The sequence below is a fragment of the Dasypus novemcinctus genome, chromosome 31 (genome assembly GCF_030445035.2).
Source record: "Dasypus novemcinctus isolate mDasNov1 chromosome 31, mDasNov1.1.hap2, whole genome shotgun sequence".
NCBI lineage: Eukaryota > Metazoa > Chordata > Mammalia > Cingulata > Dasypodidae > Dasypus > Dasypus novemcinctus.
The window spans coordinates 32,060,249-32,075,501 of NC_080703.1; the positions used below are offsets into that span (position 1 = coordinate 32,060,249).

The following is a 15,253-nucleotide window of genomic DNA, read 5'->3' on the forward strand; positions in this document are numbered from 1 at the left end:
TACAATAAAATAAACAATATACAGTTGGGTAACATTCTGATTACTTGAAGTCATTGTTTTTCCTGGCCTCTGCTGAACCAGTAATCCAAATCCTGAGAAGACAGCCTACATGCAAGGAATGCATTGGGGATAAAGAAAAAACATGCAGATCACTAGTTTAGATTACAAAAGTCTGTTTACCCATTTATGCCAACAGGTCCTAAACCATCACATCCCTAACCATCTGATTAAGGTTTCATCTGATTAAGATTTCAATGTTCCATAAAGAAATGGCTCTCTAGAAGGAACCTTTAAATGCTCATTTAACTAAGCCTTGCTTGGATAATGAAAACAACAGTTTTTACCTTGTTTTCTCATCTGGGTTGGGAGATTGTTGGTGGTGGCAGATTTTCCTCTCAGAGTTTGCAAATATTTTGCATTTATATGACTAGAGATACAGACAATGGATTTTGATCTGGCTGCTTTAAATTATGTTGTTGTTTTTTAAGGAGATACTGGGGATTGAACCTGGAACCTTGTACATGGGAAGCAGGCATTCAGACCACTGGGCTATACCCACTCCCTAAATTATGTAATTTAAATTATCTGTATTCTATTTAAATTGTCCACTTAATTACTGAATCAGTTATTTTATTTGAAAGTTTATGACTTAACGAAAATTTCAGTTTAACTTGAAGTGATTTCTTGGTTTGCTAAGAATGGTGGCATCCCAGAAACAAAATGGACTTATCTATGGTTGTGAAATGCCATTTTTATTTTGAATGGTTTTTTGGTGAATGTGAAAAAAAAGATAAACAAAAATAAAAATTACGTATGTATTTATATACATGCACACACAAGCAAACAAACAAGAAATCTCCAGAATTGTTCTTGGGCATATATGGTTTAAACACAAGTTCTAACTTAGTAATGGCTAGAAAAATTTTCCCACATTTATAAAAGCTTTTCTCTAATGCAGAGGAAATATACCATGGTATCAAATGTTCTTTTCTGATAAATGAAGTAACTACAGAATGTTTTTATTTGTGCAGAGTAACCAGTGAACTTATGTAAAAAAACACACAACAAAAACCAAAACCCCCAAAAAATCCCTAACAACAACTCCCCAATACTACTTGATAACTAACATGTCAAACTTGATTTCCATTAGAAATTCTTCACACTAATGTAGACCCAGGTATTATATATCTATAAATATATGTAAAAAGCAATGCAAACAATTACTGAGCTTCATCTTCTGGACAAGAAAGCCAGGTTAGTGTCTTTTCATAAAAAAGTTGTTAATGTGGGGAAGTGTGGAAGGGGTAGGAAGTGGACCATATAGAATCCCCTACATTTTTTATGTATCATTTATGTAATCTAAGTGTCTTTTTAAAATTCTTAAGTTAAAAAAAAAGCCATGGAAGACATGCTCAGTCACTGAAAAAAGCAATTACAGACTGAGGACATGTCACGTTTGCCTCTTGCCAGCACCAAGTCTGCCTCATCTGACTCCCCATTTCATACGAAACGTTAGCACTCTCCACCGCTGTCTCTGGCACAGTTACGCATTCAGGATCCAGACCTCTAGCAAAGCCTCTTAGTTTGTCAGCATCATCTCTTTTCTTCTTTGGTTTGTTGTCATCAGATTCACTGTCAGATAAATAAAGATTTTCTTTTTGTACCATCTCTTTCTTTACCATCTTTTTGGGAATTAAGAAATACTTCAGTTAACCCTGGGCAACCTAAATTTCCTACAGGCCCCCAAGTACTGTCAGCATCTGTAAATCCCTTCTACTTCAGGAAATTCTCCGCCTTCCCGTTCACTACACGTTGATCCAGTACTTTTTCCACCACAAATTCTTCAGGCTCTGCCTCTTCAACTTTTTTATTCTTTCCATTCTGCTTCTTTCCCATTTTTTGTTTTTTTATTCACCACCTCCGTGCTGCTCCAGGTCCCAGGTCTCCAGCGTCTCCCTAAAGTATGTACTTGTAACCTAAAACAAAGTAATGGACTTGCTGGACAAGAGTATGGTCATCAAATTAGTAGATTTCCTCTACCACATTGACACTTTTGATCTAACTTTCGTCTGCTGCTTTTCACCATGGGGATTATTAATTCCAGCAACCTGCAATTATCAACATCTCAATTCATTTAAAAATCCACTTCTTTAGGTTCAGTGTAAACAACGATGCATTGATTTGCCGGTAGCAAAATAGTGAAGTTATTAGCTGCCTTAGTTCGCCAGGCTGCCCTGGCAGAGTACTGCAGACTAGTTGGCTTAAACCATAGAATTTATTGCCTCCAGTTTTGGAGGCTAGAAGTCCAAATTCAAGATTTCAGGAGAATCATACTTTCTCTGAAGTCTGTAACATTCTGGTGGTGGCTTTCCAGTAGTCTAGAGCTTCTTCTCTACCTCCATCATGTAACTCTCCCTCATTGCCTGCTTCTCCTGTCTCCTACTATTGTGTCCAAAATTTCTGCTTTTAAATACACCAGTCATACTGGATTAACGGCCAGTCTGATTCAATTTGGCTTCATTTCAGTAAGATTTTCAAAGATCTTGTTTACACATGTGTTCACATCCGTAGGACTGGAGGTTAGGCCTTGAACATGTTTTTGTGGGGGACATGATTCAATCCACAGCATTAGTATATACACAGATACTTGTGAAGAACTGAGCCGAACTTCTGATATCTTACAGGGTTTCCTGTACTCTTAAGTTATCCCATTAGTAGGAAATAAATCCTGTTTACGAAAATCCTTTCTGATAGAGGTCCTTAAAGATTTTCATAAATTTTCACTGTTAGAAAATTTTCATAATTTTTCTATGGTTAATTTTATCAGTAGCCAGCTTAAATTTATATCTACCTACTTTGAGTCAGTTATTAAATCTACCCTTTATCTTTCCCATCTGGATAGTTTCAGAGCCTGTAACCTCGCCTCCCTGGTAATGGTGAGTCAAATGATTAGCTGTCATTCCTTTGTCTACACTGGGAAGGGCCCAAGCTTGTCCTTGAAAAATAACAAATGAAGGTGGTTAGGCTGGCAAGAGAAGAAAGAAAGAAAGTTATTGTCCCTTTATATAATTCTTCTCCAGTGGTTTGAGCATTTGTGTGTATGTGTGTGTGTGTATAAGAGATTAACTCCTCTAGCATACATAGTCCTTTGTGCAGATGACTTAGGTTAACCTTTAAGTCTTTAAAATATTTTCCCTCTCATTAGCTTCACAGCTAGTGTTGATAATTAGTAACAAAAACATCTAGTATTTATTAATACGTAGAAAAATCTTATTGTGTACTCAGGTCAAATAATAATGATGTTAAATAGTTATGGGCATCATATGAGATAGCATATGTAAACACTTTGTAAACTGTGAAAGACTTTAAAGTTTTGCCCTTAGTAATAATAATTTCTGTAAAGAATCTGAGCTGCTCGGTTCATATATAAAGTTTTCACAGAGTCGCAGATAAATGGGACTAAGCACTTTTAGTGTGGTAGAATAGTAACCCTAATCATTCCAGCCCTTAGAGCAGTGGCCTCCATTCCTTTCTTATTGAACATCTTATCATTAATAAAGTTTTGTGTACATATCCCAATAAATGTCTATTTATTTACAAATTATATACATCTATGCTAATGTGTTATGAACCTTAAACATCAGTCGTATGAAGAGGGGTAAATAAGAAATCTAAGCAGCAGTCCAGTGGATTCTGCTGTGCACCGCCCTTGGAGCATGTTCATTCCATCTTGGAGGCTCCATCAGTTTTGCAGTTAACTGATAAGGATACCGAAGCACATGTAAAATCTTCCGTGGTTTTTAATACCCTTACTTAAGAGTTCTCTAATTACAGTGTGAGAATACATTTTTTACGATTTCCTACTTTATCTTCTGTTGAATCTCTGTGTTGCTTAACGGTTTAAAATTGTGGCTCCAGTAGTTGAGCACCCACCTCCCACACAGGAGGTCCTGGGTTTGGTTCCCAGTGCCTCCTGGAAAAACAAAAACAAAACAAGCAAAACAAACAATAAACAACTCAGGGGAGCTGATGTGGCTCAGTGGTTGAGCATAGGCTTCCCACATACGAGGTTCCAGGTTCAACCCCCAGTCCCTGATACCTCAAAAAATAATAATAAAATGTACAGTATTATCCAGTTTTATCAAATATATGAGGAATGAAAACATTTTGTTTTATAAAATAACTCTTTATTAGACTAAGTAGTATCTAATCAGTGTTCTGGCTGAGAAAACCCATTCACATTTTTTGTCAATCTTTACCCTCCTTTCTCTTTCCTTCTCTTCTTTTTTATTGATTCCTAATCTTGCAATTCATGTATAGTTTGGAGTTTTTAAAACTCTGTCAACCACCAGGAAACCTCTGGAGACTCCACTAAAAATAAAATCATTCTATTGCCAAAACCATTTCAGAGTTTAGAAGAAAATTAAGTTTTTCTTAAAGATTTAGGCTCTTAATAGGCTAGTTCATATCAACAATATTTCTAGTCCTTAAAGCAAAATTTCTTTTTCCTTATTCCTTAACACAGTTGGGAGAAAATTAGAATGAATCTTGTTTTTTATAGCTAACTCTTGATTATCCATGAATCACTTATATGCAGAATTTTAAAAAATTATTTTGTTATTTAAGTTTTTATCACTCCTTGCTATTGTACAGTACGTAAGTTACTTTCTCCTATCTTCCATTTTGGGTGAGGATACTAACTGAAAATTAGAATAGAACAGTCAGGGAGTGACAGATTCAAGAAATATTCATCCTGCATATAAACTAGATGAATACTAAGTAGAGGTGAGCTTTACAGCTAGTACAATTTTTTTTGGTTAAAACTTTATCAAGTAAAATTTAGAAATATATGACAAGGTGATAATGACTGATATTGAAATTTGTCAGTAAGCTTTTCCTTTAAGGTATAAAATACTGGAATATATTGGTACTCAAAAAATGGTGGTGAAAGTTATTTGGGCCAGATTTATGTTCTATTCAACCTGCAAAATTTAATCATGCACCCAAGGAAGATCAGGCTTGTGATTTTCTCTTTTAAATAATAACTTTAAAATTAAATTAACAAGGGATACAGTGCCGTATTGGTGTCTCTGTGTCTCTTTAGGTCCTCTAGAGGAGTAATTGTTAGAATGCAGGGCTGCCTGCCTGTTAGGGAATCACATCAGGATCTTAGTGCAGTGTTACCTGTTCTCTCCCCTCTAGGCCATGTGAATTGTTTCCTTCTCATTATACATTTGCTGAGAGCAAAACTAAAATCCTTAAAACTTATCAGTTAAACAAGATCTATGTTATTTTATTTCACCTAAAGAAATATAGTTGCTGGAGTGAAGCAAGGAAAACGAGATTGTGGACTGTTGCTTTCCTGCTGAGGTTACAGATAGGTTTTTAGTCCCTCACCATGGTGACTGAAGTCACTCCAAGCACATGAGAGATGGACTTCTCTGGACACTAGTGATTCAGAAAGCAGGCCGACTTAAATCAGGAAAGGGAGTTCTGTATTGGCTGCAGCCATTGTACCTTTGACATTACAAGGGTGGTATATGGGAGACCTTAGGGATCAAGGAAAAATAATAGGTCAATGAGAGTCAGTTCCTGAAACACTTCCTAATATCGTATTTTTCAATCCAGGTTTTATTTTTCTCAAAGTTACAAAGGTTTAGGTCTCACTGACACTGCACAGCCTTTCACGGGTCTGCTGATGGCTGTCTTCCGAGTGATTCTCGTTTCACAGTGTGTACCAACAGATCCCTCAGCCCGGAACTTCGGTGGTCACTGGGGTGAATGGCAGAGTAACTCTGAAAACTTCTCCCCAGAAATTACAGATTCGTACTAACATTTCCCTGGCCATAGTGTGGCCACAATATCCTTTAAGACATTAAAGTGCAATCCATTAATTTCATTTTTCTAGTACTAAGGCAGAGAAAAATGTCCAAATCAAGGCATCAGGTGAAGCTCTTTCCCTAAAGATCGACTCCTGGCAGTCCTCCTGTCAGTGACGGTGTCGCCGACTCCTCCTCAAACAGACTTTCAACCAGTTGTCTTAGTTTTGGTTTGCCTTTACCCCTGTTCCAGAGATACCACCTGACCTTCTAAATCAGACTGCTCTTCAGCTTTTAACAGAACCAATATAGAATTCAGCTTTCCAGGATCTGCTGAGCTAGTTTGCATTTATTCATCTTCTTTCTAGCTTTTGAAATTGTGTTGCTGTTGTCTTTCCTCTTATTCTTTTTAATTATGCCTTTAAAATAAATCTCTTTACTTTCATCTGCGTATCCCCTAAGATTTTGGTTAGAAGTAGTGCTAGAGCTACAAACATATTTAACCAAAGTATTCAGTGATCTCTTGTAGAAAGTAAACAGTTATTACTATTTCTCAGTTTATCTGTTTATGGGACAAAGGGTGGAGTGGATATGCCGTCTCAGACATTAAGTGTGACATGTAACCAGCGAGTGTGCTTGTCCATATGTGTGTGCCATCTCCTTTCAGCATTGCAACAAGCCTCAGCATGGTCTTCTATTGTAAATACAGGTTTTTGCATTGATTTTCTGTTGGGCAGGATATCTAAAGAGGTACCTCTCAATTTCTAGGCCCTAGTTTTTGTTACCATTGCAATTTTTACAAAATCCATCTAAAACTTAATGCTTTGAGCCCTCCCTAAGTAGATTAGCTAAAAGTCTAATCATTTCCCAAACCCTTTCTTCCCAGTGATTCTTAAAGCTAGGAGCCCTGAGCTATGGAGGGAGGGGCCAAGTAGAGGGATTAGCCTCCCTAGTAGCATGTGCTGTTACTTGCCCCCTGAGGTCCTTCTGCTTTGATGCTTCCTGTCCTCACCGTCCTCTACTCCACTGGCTGCCATCCCTCTGCTGCCCAGGGGTTGCTTCCTAAAAACCATGGCCCGTGCTGCTTCAGCCTCTTGTGGATCACATCATGCGTCTTCATATTAATAACTCTTCCTGAGCTCTTTCACAGAGCTTTTCCATGGCAGGGCTATTGGGGCCTGTATTCGTCAGCCAAAGGGGAGCTGATGCAAAATATCAGACATCTGTTGGCTTTTATGAAAGGGTATTTATTTGGGGTAGAAGTTTTCAGTTACCAGGCCATAAAGAGTAAGTTACTTCCCTCACCAAAGTCTGGCCACGTGCTGGAGCAAGATGGCCGCCGACGTCTGCCAGGGCCCAGGCTTCCTCTTCCTCTTGAGGCTCCGTGGTCCCAGCTCCTTCCAGTATCAGCTGTAGGCTGGGATAAGCCTCTTCTCTCTTCTGGGGTTTGTTTCTCTCTGGGCTCAGCTGCTCTGGTCTTTCCACAAGGTCAGCTGAAGACTATCAGGCTCTCTCTTCCTGGGGCTTCTCCCATGTCTAATGGAGCCTTCTCTCCTTCCTCTCATATCTGCTTCTCTGTGTGTTTACCTGCCTGGCTCCAGGATCAAAACTCAAAATCCTCTGTCGTTTTCTGAGTGCCCGCCCACCAAGGGGGCAGGGACTCAGCATCCTACAGACATGGCTCAATCAAAGCCCTAATCATAATTTAATCAAGTAAAAGTGAAACCTCCAAATCCAGTGCAGTCTAATATGCCTGGAGGAGCAGACCAGTTTACAAACATAATCCAATATCTCTTTTTGGGATTCATTAACAATATCAAACTGCCACCAGCAGTTTTTCTTCATATGACAGGCCTTTCTTAATCGCATATGAAGAAGGTGAGGGTAGGTGGAGGTCATTAAAGAAAGCCTTATTTTGAACCCAGAAAAACCGTTCTGCCTGACATTTAGGTCCTGTTGAACGCTGCACCCACCTTTTAAACTTCACTGGAATTTCTTCTAATAGGTTTTCATACTATGGGGATAGCTAATGTTCACAATTCAAAAACCCTCTAGGATTGGTTAAAAAAAAAGTTCATCTTTATAAGTGAAATGATCCTTCTGGTTCTTGTCAATAGCATGTCATTTTTAATATTTGCTTAATATTTGCTTAAATTTGGGGGAGGCAACTTTATGGACATATTGCAGATCATGGCTAGGGTGGCAAAGGGGCATATTGTAAAAGAAAGTATATATGTGTGTGTAGTTTGGGGGGGATGCTGGGAAGACAAAACAGTTGAGATCTAGGATGCCTGATAATGGAAATAAAACAAAAAAATAAAACATGGGAACACTCATAGTTTTCTTTTTTTGTCATTAAATTTGCTTTCTTCCCTAACTTGCGTTTATTTCACGGACAACTTCTTCATAATCAAGACCATTTTTTTTAGAGCAGGTGTTAGCAAACTATGGCCCATGGACCAAATCTGGTGTGCTGCCTGTTTCTGTGAAAGTCTTACTGAAGCATAGCCCTGCTCTTCATTTACACATTGACTGTGGATGCTTTCATGCTACACCAGCAGAGTAGTAGTGACAGACCGTTTGGCCCCAAAAGTCTAAAATATTTATTCTTGGTCCTTTATTGAAAAGGGAGCCCTATTTTAGAGTGGAAAAATGCCTGTAATTCATCCCCTAATTGCTTTCTTCTGGTTCTTACCCAAACACATATTTTACTCTTTTGTTTATTTTTATATTCTGAGTCTTAGCATTCAACAAAATGAGAGCAGTTTACCTACACATACCTCTCCTAAGGTGATTTTCTTCATATCTTTGCCGTCATTCTATTTGAATAAACAATCATTGGTCGCCTGGTATGTCTAGAGCACTTTTCTGAATAGCTGAGTGTTATGCTAGATTCAGTCCTGTCACCATATGATTTCTCCACTTTATTTGATTCTTAATTCTTTTAAATTATTTTCCTTACTAAATTTACATATCTCCTTGGTTTCTTGTTTGTTTTTTAAATCTTTTCTGGGCTCTCTACCAACTGCTAAAATCTACCTGTTCCATTTTCCATTCCCTTTATTCTGTTTTAATCATGAAGAATAACTATATGTTGAAGACTTTAGGCTCACTGACCTTTTTTTTTCCTCTATAAGTGCTTTTTATCTTTTTATCTCATTTTCATAGAATTTGCTGATTTAGAGGAAATGCTCTTTCCTGGCTCAAAGTAGACTATGTCAGTTCTTTATTTCGTTCATTCATTCATTCATTCATTCATTCTCCTAGGTACTAGAGATATGGTTGGGAGTGAATAAGGTAGGCATAATCCCTTCATGGAACTTAGATTAGTTGGGGCTGTCCAGATACGTTATTAATAATAGGAAATTATAATATTCTGTGATATGTGCTGTGACATGTCAAAGTCATAGAAAGGTTCCCAGAGACATTGATCCGCTAAATTGTGACCTGAGGATGGGGTAGTCAGATCATGCCATAGTTGAAAGTCAGCTGTCTTTATGCCTAATTGGCCTGTGTTAACAATCAATTTTTGTCATTGATCAGTATTTAGTAGTATTAATTTATCTGTTATGTGGATTTCTGATTGATATTTTTATAAAGATTTTTTTAGGTATAATTTAATACCATAAAATTCACCCTTTGTAAGCGTACAATTCACTGATTTTTAACAGATTTATAGAGTTGTGCAACCATCACCATTCCAGTTTTAAAACAACTCCAGTACCTTGAAAAATTCTCTTAACTTCCTTTTTGTTCAATGTCTACTGCCGTCTGCTTTTGGGCTCTCTAAATCTACTTTTTCTGCACATTTCTTGTAAATGGAGTTATTTAATATTCAGTCTTTTACCTATGTTTACCTATGTTTAATTTTTTAAAATATTTTTGAAGTTCATCCATATTTTAGGTTGTATCAATGTTATTCCTTTTTACTGTTGAATACTATTCCATTGTATAGGTATACCATATTTTATTTATCCATTGATCCATTGATGGACATTAGGGTTTCCATCATGTACCTGTTACAGATAATGCAACTATGAACATTCATGTACAATTCTTTCTGTGGACATGTGTTTTCATTTTTCTTGAGTAGATTCCTAGTAGTTGTATGGTGTTTATAGTTTTTTTGCTTTTTAAAAACAGTTTTATTGAGATATATTCACTCACCATACAATGGTAAGTTTATATTTAATGTTTTAAGAAATTGCCAACCTGTTTTCCAAAGTTGCTGTACCGTTTTATATTCTCACCAGCAAATATTAAGGTTCCAGTTTTTCCATATCCTCACCAACACTTGTTACTGTCTTTTTTATTATAGTCATTTTAGTGGCTATGAAATGGTATCTCATTGTGGTTTTAATTTGCATTTCATTAATGACTGATAATCCAACTGATGTTTAAATTTCCTGTTATTTATACTGAGTTTTTTTTGTTCCTAAAGCAAATAACTTCATGATAACCCATTATATATTTTATATCCTGTGTCTTCCAAAAGCAAATTTGAAACAGCAAGGGCAATTTTTCAAAGATATAGAACCATAAAATGTAGAAACATTATGTTTCCAATTTTGCAACTTAATCTAGGTTGAAAAGATTTTGTTTTAAAGTATGATTTGCTGAAAATTTGCATTTGGCAGTTATTACACAGCTGGTCTTAAATGTATGCTTTTATTTAGCATATGAGCTACTTTTAAAATGAATATGAAATTGTTAAGGACTTTTCATCAGCTCTTTCATTCCTCAAAAAATTACTGTCCATTCATGTATATAGGTATATATGTATTCACTTAAAGCAGGGGTTCTTAACCTTTTTTGTTCCATAGATCCCTTTGCCAGTCAGGTGAGAACCTCAGACCCCTTACTAAGTCCACACTATACTGTGCATTATTTGATAAATATATCACACCCACATCAACATCCCTACAAGAAGAGTGCTTTTTTGAATTTCAGTTCAAACTTATGGACACCAGTTTAAAAACCCCTGAAATTTTAAAGAAATAATCATCATTTGAGATTATTTCATTGAAATTATAAAATAATATAGTATCATTAGAGTTACAATGGTAAATAATAAAATAAGGTAGTACATAAGCTAATATAATTTCAACAAGACAATCTCTCAGTCTGGATCTGTGTGTGCTCTTTGTAAGAGGAGAGCACCCCTTTTGGACATGAGAGTTAAATGTCCAGTTTCTGGTTCATAAACCTGCTTCTACTCTTAATGGTAAAATACATCTACATGTCCTTCAATAGAAAATTATTTAAATTGCAATACTTCTTTTTATCAGCATACTTAACAAAATTAAAAATGATGAGGTAGTCTTATTTTGACTGAAGAGAATTATTATATGGAAAGGAAAGGAAACTGGGAACTCCATAAGGTGTTTATGTATATAATATTTCCGGTTTTCTTTCTGAAAACATATATATATATTCATTTTTAAAAGGTCTGGAAAGCCATAAACACACAGCCACAATTTCCTCTAAGTAGCGAAGTTATGAGAGATTTCATATTATTTATACCATTCAGCATTTTCTGAACATTTTTTGCAACATGGATTACTTTATAAATAGAAAAAAGTTATTTTTGCAAGAAATTGGTTTATTGAAATCAAGGTTGATTAAAGCTCTCATTTAAAATTTATTAAGCAGAAATTTTGTATTTAAAACCAAATTCTAAATTTAAAAGGCAAATCAAACATTATCCAAAATGACAAGAGGTAAAAAACAAAAGATTGGAGGGCTAGTGGGTTTGGGAAGCCTTGGTCCTTAATTATAGAATTGAGTTTGCTAATTCATCTTCTACTGATTATATCATATGATTTGATTTGACAAAATATACACATTTGATTTTTTTTCCTATAAAGAATCTTAAATATATCTCACATCAAAAACCAAAATAACTGAAAGTGTAATTAGTGAAGAAAAAACTTTTTGATGTAAAACAGATTTTGCATTTTAAATTTCCATTTGTACTCCAAATAACTTTTACTCTCTCAAGCAATTAACTGCTACTTTATGTAGCATTAGTACATGGTTACCCAGCTGCTGTAATCGCCTTGCAATCAGCAACCTCCTATTTTTATAACATAGTTTTTTCAGTATTGTGCCAGTGCATATGTAACGAAATAAGGCAAGAAAATAAGCTTTGTTGTTCAAGTGCTATTAAAACCACACAATGAATGAGGTCATTTCCAGATTGAAAAGAATTAAATTGAAAATAAAAATACTCTGGACGAGTTCTTAGCCTCTCAGTAAATGAAAATCTGTGTTCAAATAACAAAAAAAACACAGGTATCACTGTGCCCTGTTTTTATAATAATTCTTCTAAATAATACAAATGCATACACAGCATTTTTTAAAATTTCTCTATCAGTTCTGGTAAATGGCACATTCGTCTTCATTGAGAAGTTTGTAGATTTTCATCACCAAATTTACATCAAGTTTCTGCACTCACCTGTTGGGTCCATCCCTTCGTGTTGATGGAGGAACTGTGTCCCTCCTCTTACTTAGTCCAGTCCTTTCCCTCGCCCTCCATCCCTCCCCACTGTCTACCCCCAGGATCTCACCTTGACTGTGTCCAGTCTTAAACCTCCTTCTGGAGGAATCCTTCCCAACAGCGTTTACATCTTGTTGCAGGCAGGTTTCATTTAAGTTTGGAGCACTGGCATCTGAGTAAACTGGAGATGCAGATTTCTGGACCTGATCCCAGATTGACTGAATCAGAATGGGGGAAGGGGGACTTGGGAATCAGCATTTTTAACAGCAGGTTAATGTTTGAGAACCTTTTTCCTAAGCTTCTCTATCTGAGAAACAAGCCAACATACAAATATCCCTGGATGTTCCATCTCCTTTATTTTTTTTTCTCTTCACAGGCAAGTTTCATGAAGAGTTATCTGTACTCATCACTTCGTCTTCAGTTCTCCTGTACTTGTATAGAGGTTCTCCATCTTTCTTAATCACTTTCCCTGTCGGTCAAATATAGTTGAGCATATATTCTCAATATACTTATATTTGTTTGTTTATGAATTATATCATGTGCTACTATGCTAATATATACATTTAAAAACAACAAATGGAGCTAAAGAAAAATATCTCTAATTTTAAGAATTGTTAACATTTAATGAATATACACATATATCGATGTTTTAAATCTTGATAATTTCAAATTTGGGTGGCTAATTTTGTCAGCTCTCAGTAGATGATTATTGATTTTTTAAAACATCAACACACGGTTGTTGAAGGACTCATATTTAAAAAGTAGAACATGTTAATCCTCCTGCCATTTTCACTTCATCTGCTGGAATTGTTAGTACTCTCCTCAACGCCCAGGGTTCTTTGTAATCCTCTTAAGCCAGTTTGAGGGTTAATTTAGTTAAAACTGCGTAATATAATCAGCAAATCCACTTAAGCAGGTCCCTTTGAACTACAAAACTGTGACATGAGGACAGCAGAAGTAGGACTGTCCCCCTGATCTTCAAAATACCCCAAGCACATCCTCTACACACAGACCACCAGCTACCTGCACGCTGTTCCTCCTGACAGAAACGGTCTTTGCCTCTGCCTGTTTGCTGGCTGCTTCTCTGCCTCCACATCACACCTCAAATATCGTTTCTTTCCCACCCTCTAGTCTAGGTTCAGACCTCTGTCATGCAGTCTTGTATTATCTTACCTATCTGCTTTATCCCACCTTTGAATAAACTGTTCAACTTACCATTATGTCCCCTCTACCTAACAAATAATAAAGGCTCAGTAGGTGTTGGAGTGAAAGGACACTGTTGTATCAGTAGTTGCTTCTGTGTCTGTGACTACTTGTTCGCGAGGGTAATGTCCTTGTCTGTTTTGCTCTCTGTAATTTTTCTGGTATCTAACATGCACATGCAGATATTTGTTGCATTAATGTGGTCGTACTGTTGTTTTTCGTGACATGTCTTTACCCCCCTAGACTGTAAAGTGATCATGTCTGTCTTTTGTGCCCATTCCTAGTACTTAATATAGTACCTGGCACTAAACTAGATATTTGGTAATGGTTTTTATTTTTTCAATTAATAAACCGTATAACCCTTTCTTACATAGTGATGGCTAAAGTTTTGAATTTATTTCTGATATCTTATTTTGTGTTATTTATTTTGCCTTCTTGGTTTTATTCAGCCATTTTGTTTTGTTTTGTTTAATTGCTTACATTTTCTTTGTTCCATTATCTACCCTCTAAATTTAAGTTAAATATCTTCTTTTTAGTCTTGTAATTATTGCCCTTAAGTTTTTAATGCAAATATTTATTTTTATGTTTTCTACCAAAAGCTTACCACGAGACAAGAACCTCAGGAAGCTATTATATTTCCTTTCTTCTTTTGTGAACCTTCCTTATGAAATAATTTTAGATTTAGTTCTATAATTGTTGATATTATTTGTAACAATCAATACTTAAGTTTTACTGGCTTTTTTTTTTTTTACTCATCCCTGCTTCTTTCATCCTAGTCCCAATCCTTCTATTTACTCTACTTACTTAACTTTTGCCCAGTGTAATAATTCTGTTAGATAGAGTTTAGGAATGATATACTTTCTGTGGTCAGAGCCCAATCTTTTTTTTTTTTTTTTTTTTTAATTTTTTTTTTTTTATTGACTTTGTAATAATATTACATTAAAAATATATATGTGAGGTCCCATTCAACCCCACCCCCCCACCCCCCCTCTCCCCCCCCCCACCAACACTCGTTCCCATCATCATGACACATCCATTGGATTTGGTAAGTACATCTTTGGGCACCTCTGCACCTCATATACATTGGTTCACATCATGGCCCATACTCTCCTCTATTCCATCAAGTGGGCCCTGTGAGGATTTACAGTGTCCGGTGATTACCTCTGAAGCACCATCCAGGGCAGCTCCATGTCCCGAAGACGCCTCCACCTCTCATCTCTTCCTGCCTTTCCCCATACCCTTTGTCCATTATGTCCACTTTTCCCAATCCAATGCCACCTCTTCTATGTGGACATTGGATTGGTTGTGTCCATTGCACCTCTATGTCAAGAGGAGGGTCAGATTCCACCTGGATGCTGGATGCAATCCTCCCATTTTCAGTTGTAATCACTCTAGGCTCCATGGTGTGGTGGTTGTCCTTCTTCAACTCCATCTTAGCTGAGTGTGGTAAGTCCAATAAATCAGATTGTAGGTGCTGGAGTCTGTTGAGGCTCAGGATCTGGCTATCACATTGTCAGTCCAGAGATTCAAATCCCCTAAATATATCTTAAACCCCAACATTAACTGCACCTCCAGCACATTAGCGTGAAAGTCTTATGAAGGGAGATCCCATCTGAGTCCAGATTCATCACACATAAACACCATTTCCAAAGAGGGGCCATCTGCCCTGGTAGTTAACCCCATCGGCCATGACCATAACTCCCGTGGGTCTCTTTAGCCCTCAAAGGAACCA

General features: G+C 36.6%; 1 protein-coding gene across 3 annotated transcripts in view; it reads left to right on the forward strand.

Annotated features, from left to right (window-relative positions):
* The window catches only part of NGLY1 (N-glycanase 1), a 92,514-nt gene that overhangs the window by 27,310 nt on the left and 49,951 nt on the right, over positions 1-15,253 (forward strand). The window lies entirely within an intron of this gene.